Source organism: Cupressus sempervirens, chromosome 2 (genome assembly GCF_028749045.1).
Source record: "Cupressus sempervirens isolate cs-2001-9-10 chromosome 2, ASM2874904v1, whole genome shotgun sequence".
In the NCBI taxonomy this organism is placed as follows: Eukaryota; Viridiplantae; Streptophyta; class Pinopsida; order Cupressales; family Cupressaceae; genus Cupressus; species Cupressus sempervirens.
In genome coordinates this window covers 556,100,149-556,112,411 of record NC_143119.1, presented here as the reverse complement: position 1 = coordinate 556,112,411, position 12,263 = coordinate 556,100,149, and positions in this window count along the sequence as shown.

Sequence of the window (12,263 nt, the reverse complement as noted above, 5' to 3'; positions counted from 1 at the left end):
AGTCCAAAATTTTGAGTTGGTGGGGTTTGTGATTTTTGGAAGGGCCGAAAAATCTCCCAAGTGCCAAATTCTCGACGGGTGGGGTTATGTGATTTCCGCGAGTGCAAAAAAATCTCTCGAGTGCCAAAGTTTCCTCGAGGGCGAAAAAGTCTTCCAAGTGCAATTTCCATGTGGGTTAGGTTTGTAATCAGTGCAATTTCGGGCGGGTCGGGCTTGCAATTTCTATGAGGGCAGAAAAATCTTCTAAGTCCAAATTCCAAGCGGGTGGGGTTTCATAATTTCCAAGTGCCAAATTCTGAGTTGGTGGGGTTTGTAAATTTTGCGAGGGCAGAAAAATCTTCCAAGTCCAAATTTTGAGCAGGTGGGGTTTGTAAATTTTTGCGAGGGTAGAAAAATCTTTTGACTGCAAATTCCAGGCAAGTCCTCGAGGTTTGTAATTTTCGCGAGAGCAGATGACTCATGTACGTGATCCAAAATTAGTCAACTTATTTTTTTGGTTAACACCCAAAGTTTTGAACTCAAATCGAGTTGGCTACCCTGACTCGAATCGCCTCGAGGCTAATCGCCTCCAAATTTTTCACACAACCCATGTCACAATGCTTGACTTGATTCTAAGTGTGTCAAGTCATGTGCGTGGTCCAAAAGAGGTCAACTTTTTTGTTTGGGTTAATGCCCAAAGTTTTAAACTCAAACCATGTCAGCAACCCCAACACAAATTGCCCCAACTACCCCAATCCTGACTCGAATCGTGTTGAGCCTTAACCGCCTCCAATTTTTTGCACAACTCATGTCATTGTGCTCGACATGATTCTAAGTGCATCGAGTCATGTGCGTGATCCAAAGGCGGTCAACTTTTTTTTTGGGTTAACACACAAAGTTTTCAACCCAAATTATGTCAGCAACCCTGACTCATATCGCCTCGAGCCTTAACCACCTCCAATTTTTTTGCAGGACTCATGTTACCGTGCTTGACTTGGTGCCCCGAGTCATGTACATGATCCAAAAGTGGTTAACTTCTTCCTTCTTTGGTTAACACCCAAATATTTTAACCCAAATCATGTCAGAAACCTTGACTCAAATCACCTCAAGCCTTAATCGCCTGCAATTTTTTCAAACCACTCATGTCATCGTGCTTGACTTGATTCTATGCGCCCCAAGTCATGTACGTGATCCAAAAGTGATTAACTCTTTTTTTGGCTAACATCCAAAGTTTTTCGAATCAACTTAGCTACCCCAACTCGAATTGCCTCAAGCCTTAACTACCTCCATTTTTTTTTTCTCAACTCATGTAACCGCACTTGCCTTGATTCTGAGTGGCCCGAGTCACTTACGTGATCCAAAACTGGGTAACTTTTTCTTTTTTCTTTTTTTTTCCAGTCCCAAATTTTTGAACTTGAATAGAGTTGACTACCCCGACTCAAGTCGTCTCCAAATTTTTTGCATGACTCATGTCACCATGCTTGACTTGATTCTAAGTGCCCCGAGCTATGTACGTGATCCAAAAGTGGTTAACTTTTTCTTTTTGATTAATGCCCAAAGTTTTCAACCCGACCCACCTCGGAAACCTCGACTCAAAGTGCCTCGAGCCTTAATGGCCTCCAATATTTTTGCACAACTCATTCCACCATCAACTTTTCGCTCAAATCATGTCACCTAGGGCACCTTGATGCTACGTGACCCGATCCCTGTGCACGATCCAAAACCGGGTAACATTTTTTCTTGAACTCCCAAAATTTCATTCTTTTTTGCCTTATGGGGCCTATCATGATCTCTTTTTATAAAGAAAATTCTCAAATCAAATCATTTCAGCTACCCTAGCTCGAATCTGGCTAGCTAGGCATAACACCTCGAGTTGACTCGGCAATACGTGAACTGAAACCTGTGTGTGATCCAAAATTTAGTGCTTTTTGTTGTACAGGGCCTCCCATGATTTTGTTTTCCTTCATCGACCCACTCTAGTGACCCATTCGGGTCGCCCGAGGCTAGGGCAACGAAGATGGGTTGTCCTAGTTGGGTGACCCAAGTTGGGTTGACCCAGGTGTGCGATCCTAGCTGGGGATAGCAAGTCGATTCTATAAGTTTTCTTTGCTAATTTTGCTAGCCAGGTCAGCTCACCAAGTCATCTGACCATGTGGTCTTTTCCAAATCAAGAATTGACTCTTTAAGTCCGCTCATAGCTCATCAAGCCAGCTCACCAAGATGACTTACTATCTTGCCTCACTAGGTTGCCCCACCAGGTCGCCTCTTCTTTAAGACCACTCACCATGTCAGCTCCCCAAGTCAGCTCACCGAGTTGACTATTCAAGTTGCCTCACCAAGTTGACTCCTTAAGTCCGCTCACCAAGTCAGCTCCCTAAGTCAGCTCACCAAGTTGACTCACCTAGTCATTTTATCACCTTGCCCTAGCAAGTGTGCTTGCCAAGTTGCCCCACTAAGTTTCTTCTCTAAGCCCACTCACCATGTCAGCTCACCAAGTCAGTTGTTCAAGTACATTGCCAAGTCAACTCTTTAAGTTTGCTCACCAGGTTAGCCCACCCAAGTCACCTCTTTAAGTTTGCTCGCCAGGTCAGCCTGCCCAAGTTGCATCAGTGAGCTAATTTGCTGAGTCACCTCATGAAGTTGACTCTTTAAGTGTGCTCACCAAGCTAGCTCACCAAGTCAATTCACCATCTCACCTCGATAAGTTGGCTTGTCGAGTTACACCACCAAGTTGCCTCTTTAAGCTCGCTCACAATGTCAGCTTGTCAGGTCAGCTCACCAAGTTGACTAATCAAGTAGGCCCACCAAGTCACCTCAAGGATAGCTCCTCACCATGAGTTTCCTCACCATGTTGACTCAATGAGTCACCTCACTATGTTGACTCTTTGAGCCCACTCGCCAGGTTGCCTCACCAAGTCAACTCAAGTACGTTACCAAGTTGACTCTTTAAGTTCGCTCGCCAGGTTGACTTGCCAAGTCAGCTCATCGTGTCATCTCAATGAACAAACTCATCAAGTCGCCTCACCACATTGGCTCTCTAATTCCACTCACCAAGTCGCCCCACCAACTCGCCCTGTTACACCCACTCACCACGTCGATTCGCTAGGTTTGCTCCTTGTGTCAGCTCGCCAAACTAACAATTCAAGCATGCTCACCAAGTCTACCCCTAGGTCATCTTCCTAGGTCACCTCACAAGGTGTACTTGCAAAGTTTCCTTAATGAGTTGACTCTTCAAGTTTTCCCGCCAGGTTGACTCCCCAATTTGGCTCACCAAATCATCTCACCAAGTTTGCTCGCTAGGTCGCCTCCCTAGTTTGGCTCACCATGTCATCTAAATGAACTTACTCACCAAGTCACCTCACCAAGTTGGCTCTTTAAATCCACTCGCCAAGTTGCCCCACCAACTCGCCTCATTAAGCCCACTCATCACCTTGCCAAGCTGGCAATTCCAGTGCACTCACCAAGTTGACTCTTGCAGTTTTCTCACCAAGTGGGTTTCACCTTTCCAGGTCAACCCCACCAGGTTGCCTCAATGAGTTGACTCTCTAAGTCCACTCACCAAGTTATCTCAAGCATAAGTGTCAAGAAGTTATTGCAAATTTCTGGTGGAAAAATATGCTAAAAATCTTCAAGCTCACCATTGGAGGCCTTAGAGTGCCCGAATGAGGTTCAAAAAATCGAGGGAAGGGTTATAATAGCATTCTTGAGCCTGTAGATTAGGAGCTAGCATTTCTAAAAAGTGGTTATAATAGCCAATTGGAGCAATGATTCGTGAGTTATGGCCTTCAAAAGTTGGGCAACCAAAATTTCTAAAATAATTTGTCAAAGATGTTTTAGGCAGACTTATGTGTATTGTCAGGGTCTTCCAACCATAAGCATTAAGTTTGAGCATCTAGAACCTTCCTTATCGGCATATAATTGCCTATTTAAGAAAGGCCCAAACGTTGTCTAGGACAACTCTGGGTGATAGCTGGCAGCTTGTCTTGTAGACTGTTGTAGTGAAGGTGCCCATGTGGGTTAGCATATTGTGCTTATGAATTATGTAATTCCACTTCTGCGGTCCAAATGACAAGACCACTTTTTTTTCTTGCATTTTCTATTATTTCTATGGTTCTGTTATAAGTTTATGGTATTAATGAGACCTTCTTGTGTCACCTCACCAAGTCACATCTTAAGCCCTACTCAAAATGTCAACTTTCCAAGTTAGCTGAACAAGTCAACTATTCAAGCACGCTCACCAAGTCAACACTTTTAGTTTGCTCACAAGGTCTTCTCGCATGGTCAGCTCATCAAGTCACACCACCAAGTTGCCTCAATGAACCAACTCATCTAGTTGCCTCATCAAGTTAACTCTTTAAGTCTTCTCACCAAGTTAGCTTATCAAGTTGCCTCTCCTCAGGGCTGGCGACCAAGGGTTGGATAGCTTCACTCCCTGGGTCACCTCACCAAGTGGGGTCGCCAGGTCACCCCACCAAGTAGCCTCAACAAGTTGACTCTTTTAGTTTGCTCGAGAAGTTGGCTCACTAAGTCGGCCTTCCATTTCGCCTTGCCAACTGTCCCAACCAAGTTGCCTTTTTAAGAGTGCTCACCAATTCAACTCACTAGCTTGGCTCCCCAGGTCGGCACACCAAGTGCTCTCACCAAGTCAAATCTTTAAGTTCCATCATCAAGTCACCACACGAGGTTGCCACACCAAGTTGACTCTTTAAGTCCATTCATCAAGCCACCCCACAAGGTCGGCACACCAAGTAATCTCACCAAGTTGACTCTTTAAGTCCGTCCACGAAGTCACCCAACCTAGTCGGCCCACCAAGTACTCTCACCAAGTCGACTCTCTAAGTATTTTCATTAAGTCACCTCACCAAGTACTCTCACCAAGTCAACTCTTTAGGTCTGTTCATCAAGTCACCCCACAAAGTCGACCCTTTAAGTTCATTCATCAAGTCACCCCACCAAGTTGACTCTTTAAGTCCTTTCATCAAGTCACCCCACCAAGCCAACTCTTTAAGTCCATTCATCAAGTCACCAGAACAAGTACTCTCACCAAGTTGACTCTTTAAGTCCATTCATCAAGTCAGCCCACCAAGTCAGCCCACCAAGCACTCCCACCAAGTCGACTCTTTAAGTTTGTTCATTAGTTCACCCCGCCAAGTACTCTCACCAAGTCGACTCTTTAGGTTCGTTCATCAAGTCACCCTGCCAAGTCGATCCTTTAAGTTTGTTCATCAAGTCACCCCACCAAGTACTCTCACCAAGTCGACTCTTTAAGTCCTTTCATCAAGTCACCCCACTAAGTTGACTCTTCAAGTCCGTTCATCCAGTAACCAAAACAAGTACTCTAACCAAGTGGACTCTTTAAGTCCATTCATCAAGTCACCCCACCAGGTCGGCCCACCAAGTACTCCCACCAATTTGACTCTTTAATTCCATTCAATAGTTCTCCTTGCTAAGTGCTCTCGCCAAGTTGACACTTTAAGTCTGCTCATCAAGTCGAGCCACCAAGTACTCTCACCAAGTTGACTCTTTGAGTCTGTTCATCAAGTCACTCCACCAAGTACTCTAACCAAGTCAGTTCTTCAAGTGTGTTCATCAAGTCACCCCACCAAGTACTCTCACCAAGTTGACTCTTTAAGTTTGTTCATCAAGTCACCCCACCAAGTCGACTCTTCAAGTCCATTCATCAAGTCACCAGAACAAGTACTCTCACCAAGTCAACTCTTCATGTCCCTTCATCAAGTCACCCCACTAGGTTGGCCCACAAAGTACTCCCACCAAGTCAACTCTTTAAGTTCGTTCATCAATTCACCCTGCCAAGTACTTTCACCAAGTTGACTCTTTAAGTCTGCTCATCAAGTCGAGCCACCAAGTACTCTCACCAAGTTGACTCTTTAAGTTCGTTCATCAATTCAGCCCACCAAGTACTCTCACCAAGTCAATTCTTCAAGTGCATTCATCAAGTCACCCCACGAGGTACTCTCACCAAGTTGACTCTTTAAGTCTGTTCATCAAGTCACCCCACGAAGTACTCTCACCAAGCCAACTCTTTAGGTCCGTTCACCAAGTCACCCTACCAAGTTGACCCTTTAAGTCTGTTCATCAAGTCACCCCACCAAGTACTCTCACCAAGTTGACTCTTTAAGTCCTCTCATCAACTCACCCCAGAATTTGACTCTTTTAGTCCGTTCATCAAGTCTCCAAAACAAGTACTCTCACCAAGTTGACTATTTATGTCCGTTCACTAGGTCGGCTTACCAAGTAGACTCTTTAAGTCTGTTCATTAGTTCATCCTACCAAGTACTCTATCCAAGTGGACTCTTTAAGTCTGGTCATAAAGTTGAGCCACCAAATACTCTCACCAAGTTGACTCTTTTAGTCTGTTGATCAAGTGACCCCACCAAGTAATCTAACCAAGTCAATTCTTCAAGTGCGTTCATCAAGTCACCCCAACAAGTACTCTCACTGAGTCGACTCTTTAATTCTATTCATCAATTCACTCCACCAAGTACTCTCACAAAGTCAACTCTTTAGGTCCGTTCATCAAGTCACCACACCAAGTCAACCCTTCAAATGCATTCATCAAGTCACCCTACCAAGTACTCTCACAAAATTGACTCTTTAAGTCCTTTCATCAAGTCACCCCACCAAGTACTCTCACTAAGTCAACTCTTTAGGTACATTCATCAAGTCACCCCGCCAAGTTGACCCTTTAAGTTCATTCATCAAGTCACCCTGCCAAGTACTCTCACCAAGCTGACTCTTTAAGTCCTTTCATCAAGTCACCCCACCAAGTTGACTCTTTAAGTCCCTTCATCAAGTCACTAGAACAAGTACTCTCACCAAGTTGACTCTTTAAGTATGTTCATCATGTCACCCCACTAGGTCGGCCCACCAAGTACTCTCACCAAGTTGACTGTTTAAGTTTGTTCATTAATTCACCCCGCCAAGTACTCTCAACAAGTTGACTCTTTAAGTCCATTCATCAAGTCACCCCACTAGGTCGGCCCACCAAGTCAAATCTTTAAGTCTATTCATCAGTTCACCCTGCCAAGTACTCTCACCAAGATGACTCTGTAAGTCTGCTCATCAAGTCGATCCACCAAGTACTATCACCAAGTTGACTCTTTAAGTCTGTTCATCAAGTCACCCCACCAAGTACTCAAACCAAGTCGATTCTTCAAGTGCATTCATCAAGTCACCACACCAAGTACTCTCACCAAGTCGACTCTTTAAGTCCGTTCATCAAGTCACCCCACCAAGTCGACTCTTTAAGTCCATTCATCATGTCACCAGAACAAGTACTCTCACTAAGTCAACTCTCTAAGACCGTTCATCAAGTCACCCCACTAGGTCAGCCCACCAAGTACTCTCACCAAGTTGACTCTTTAAGTCTGCTCATCAAGTCAATCCACCAAGTACTCTCACCAAGTCAACTCTTTAAGTTCATTCATCAAGTTGCCCCACCAAGTACTCTAACCAAGTTGACTCTTTAAGTCCGTTCATCAGTTCACCCTGCCAAGTACTCTCACCAAGTCAAATCTTTAGGTCTGTTCATCAAGTCACCCCACCAAGTCGACCCTTTAAGTCTGTTCATCAAGTTGCCCCACCAAGTACTCTCACCAAGTTGATTCTTTAAGTCCTTTCATCAAGTCACCCCACCAAGTCGACTCTTCAAGACCATTCATCAAGTCACCAAAACAAGTACTCTAACCAGGTTGACTCTTTAAGTCCATTCATCAAGTCACCCCACCAAGTCGGCCCCCAAGTACTCCCACCAAGTCAACTCTTTAAGTTCATTCATCAGTTCACCTCGCCAAGTACTCTCACCAAGTTGACTCTTTATGTCTGCTCATCAAGTTGAGCCACCAAGTACTCTCACCAAGTCGACTCTTTCAGTCTGTTCATTAAGTCACTCGACAAAGTACTCTAACCAAGTTGATTCTTCAAGTGCCTTCATCAAGTGGCCCCACCAAGTACTCTCACCAAGTCGACTCTTTAAGTCCTTTCATCAACTCACCCAACTAAGTTGACTATTTAAGTCTGTTCATCAAGTCACCAGAACAATTACTCTCAACAAGTTGACTCTTTATGTCCCTTCATCAAATCACCCCACCAGGTCGGCCCACAAAGTACTCCAACCAAGTCAACTCTTTAAGTTCGTTCATCAGTTCACCTCGCCAAGTACTCTCACCAAGTTGACTCTTTAAATCTGCTCATCAAGTCGAACCACCAAGTACTCTCACCAAGTCGACTCTTTGAGTCCATTCATTAAGTCACCCTACCAAGTCAACTATTTAAGTCTATTCATAAAGTCACCAGAACAAGTACTCTCACAAAGTTGACTCTTTATGTCCCTTCATCAAGTCACCCTACCAGGTTGACCCACCAAGGACTCCCACCAAGTTGACTCTTTAAGTCCGTTCATCAGTTCACCCCACTAAGTACTCTCACCAAGTGGACTCTTTACATTTGCTCATCATGTCGAGCCACCAAGTACTCTCACCAAGTCGACTCTTTGATTCCATTCACCAAGTCACCCCACCAATTGCTTTCACCAAGTCAACTCTTTAGGACCATATACCAAGTCACCCCGCCAAGTCGACCCTTTAAGTTCTTTCATCAAGTCACCCCACCAAGTACTCTCACAAAGTCAACTCTTTAAGACCTTTCATCAAGTCACCCCACCAAGTTGACTCTTTAAGTTCATTCATCAAGTCACCAGAACAAGTACAAGTACTCTCACCAAGTCGACTCTTTATGTCCGTTCATCAAGTCACCCCACCAGTTCGGCCAACCAAGTACTCCAACCAAGTTGATTCTTTAAGTTCGTTCATTAGTTCACCCCACCAAGTACTCTCACCAAGTGGACTCTTTAAGTTTGCTCATCAAGTCGAGCCACCAACTACTCTCAGCAAGTCAACTCTTTGAGTTTGTTCATCAAGTCACCCCACCAAGTACTCTAACCAAGTTGATTCTTCAAGTGCGTTCATTAAGTCACCCCACCAAGTACTCTCACTAAGTCAACTATTTAAGTCTGTTCATCAAGTCACCCCACCAAGTACTCTCACCAATTCAACTCTTTAGGTTATTTTATAGAGTCAACCCACCAAGTCGACCCTTCAAGTGCGTTCATCAAGTCACCCAACCAAGTTGACTCTTTAAGTTCTTTAAGTTGACTCTCACCAAGTCGACTCTTTAAGTTTGTTCATCAAGTCACTCCACCAGGTCGGCCAACCAAGTGGACTCTTTAAGTTCGTTCATGAAGTCACTCTACCAAGTCGGTCCACCAAGTCAACTCTTTAAGTTCGTTTATCAGGTCACCCCGCCAGATCAGCCCACCAAGTACTCTCACCAAGTCAACTCTTTAATTTTTTTCATCAAGTCACCCCTCCACGTCGGCCCACCAAGTACACTCCCCAAGTTGACTCTTTAGGTTTGTTCATCAAGTCACCCCACCAAGTACTCTCACCAAGTTGACTCTTTAAGTTCGTTCATCAAGTCGCTCTGCTAGGTCGGCCCACCAAGTACTCTCACCAAGTCAACCCTTTAAGTTCGGTCATCAACTCACCCTGCCAGGTCGGCCTACCAAGTACTCTCACAAAGTTGACCATTTAGGTTCGTTCATCAATTCACCCTGCCAGCTTGGCCCACCAAGTTCTCTCACCAAGTCAACTCTTTAAGTTCGTTCATCAAGTCACCCCGCTATTTCGACCCACCAAGTACTCTCACAAAGTTGACTCTCTAAGTTCATTCATCAAGTCATCCTGCCAGGTCAGCCAACCAAGTACTCTCACCAAGTCACCCCGCTAGTTTGACCCACCAAGTCAACTCTTTAAGTTTGTTCATCAAGTCACCTCGCCAAGTCGGCCCACCAAATCACCTCTTTAAGTTTTTTCATCAAGTCATGTGACCAAGTCAGCCCACCGAGTACTCTCACCAAGTTGACTCTGTAAGTTTGTTCATCAAGTCACCCCACCAGGTCGGCCCACAAAGTACTCTCACCAACTTAAATCTTTAAGTTTATTCATTAAGTCACTCTGCCAGGTCAGCCCACCAAGTCGACTCTTTAAGTTTGTTCATCAAGTCACCCTGCCAGGTCGGCCCACCAAGTCTACTCTTTAGGTTTGTTCATCAAGTCACCCCACCAAGTACTCTCACCTAGTTGACTCTTTAAGTTCATTTATCAAATCACCCCGCTATGTCTGCCGACCAAGTACTCTCACCAAGTCAACGCTTTAGGTTCATTCATAAAGTCACCCTGCCAAGTTGGCCCACCAAGTGGACTCTTTAAGTTCATTCATCAAGTCACCTAGCTAGGTCAGCTTACCAAGTCACCAAGTACTCTAACCAAGATGACTGTCTAAGTTTGTTCATCAAGTCACCCCGCCAAGTCGGCCTGCCAAGTCGACTCTTTAAGTTCGTTCATGAAGTCAACCCACTAAGTACTCTAACCAATTTGATTCTTCAAGTGTGTTCATCAAGTCACCTGACCAAGTACTCTCACCAAGCTGACTCTTTAGCTCTGTTCTTCAAGTCACCCCACCAAGTACTCTCCCTAGGTCAACTCTTTAGGTCTGTTCATCAAGTCACCCCACCAAGTCGACCCTTCGAGTGCATTCATCAAGTCACCCCACCAAGTACTCTCACCAATTTGACTCTTTAATTCTATTCATCAAGTCACCCCACCAAGTTGACTCTTTAAGTCTGTTCATCAAGTCACCAGAACAAGTACTCTCACCAAGTCGACTCTATAAGTCCGTTCATCAAGTCACCCCACCAGGTAAGGCCACCAATTACTCCCAACAAGTCAACTCTTTAAGCCTGTTCATTAGTTCACCCCACCAAGTACTCTCACTAAGTCAACTCTTTAGGTCTGTTCATCAAGTCACCTCGCCAAGTCAACCCTTTAAGTCTATTCATCAAGTTGCTCCACCAAGTACTCTCACCAAGTCGACTCTTTAAGTCCTTTCATCAAGTCACCCCACCAAGTTGACTCTTCAATTCTTTTCATCAAGTCACCAGAACAAGTACTCTAACCAAGTCAACTCTTTAATTCCATTCGTCAAGTCACCCCACCAGGTTGGCCCACCAAGTACTCCCACCAAGTCGACTCTTTAAGTCCATTCATTAGTTCACCCTACCAAGTACTCTCACCAAGTTGACTCTTTAAGTCTGCTCATCAAGTCGAGCCACCAAGTACTCTCACGAAGTTGACTCTTTGAGTCTTTTCATCAAGTCACCCCACCAAGTACTCTAACCAAGTCGATTCTTCAAGTATGTTCATCAAGTCACCCCACCAAGTACTCTCACCAAGTCGAGTCTTTAAGTCCTTTCATCAAGTCACCCTAGCAAGTCGACTATCTAAGTATGTTCATCAAGTCACCAGAACAAGTACTCTCACCATGTCAACTCTTTATGTCCCTTCATCAAGTCAACCCACCAAGTCAGGCCACTAATTAATCCCACCAAGTCAAATCTTTAAGTCCATTTATCATTTCACCCTGCCAAGTACTCTCACCATGTGGACTCTTTAAGTTTTCTCATCAAGTCAAGCCACCAAGTACTCTCACCAAGTTGACACTTTGAGTCCATTCATCAAGTCACCCCACCAAGTGCTCTCACCAAGTCCACTCTTTAGGTCCATTCACCAAGTCACCCCACCAAGTTTACCCTTTAAGTTCTTTCATCAAGTCACCCCACCAAGTAGTCTCACCAAGTCAATTCTTTAAGTCCTTTCATCAAATCACCCCACCAAGTTGACTCTTTAAGACAGTTCATCAAGTAACCAGAACAAGTACAAGTACTCTCACCAAGTTGACACTTTATGTCCATTCATCAAGTTACCCCACCAGTTCTGCCAACCAAGTACCCCCACCAAGTTCATTCTTTAAGTCCGTTCATTAGTTCACCCTACCAAGTACTCTCACTAAGTGGACTCTTTAAGTCTGCTCATCAAGTCGAGCCACCAAGTACTTTCAGCACGTCGACTCTTTCAGTCTGTTCATCAAGTTACCCCACCAATTACCCTAACCAAGTTGATTCTTCAAGTGTGTTCATCAAGTCACCCCACCATGTACTCTCACCAAGTCGACTCTTTAAGTCTGTTCATCAAGTCACCCCACCAAGTACTCTCACAAAGTCAACTCTTTAGGTCCATTCATATAGTGACCCCACCAAGTTGACCCTTCAAGTTCGTTCATCAAGTCACCCCACCAAGTTGACTCTTTAAGTTGATTCATCAAGTCACCCCACCAGGTCAGCCCACAAATTACTCTGACCAAGTCGAC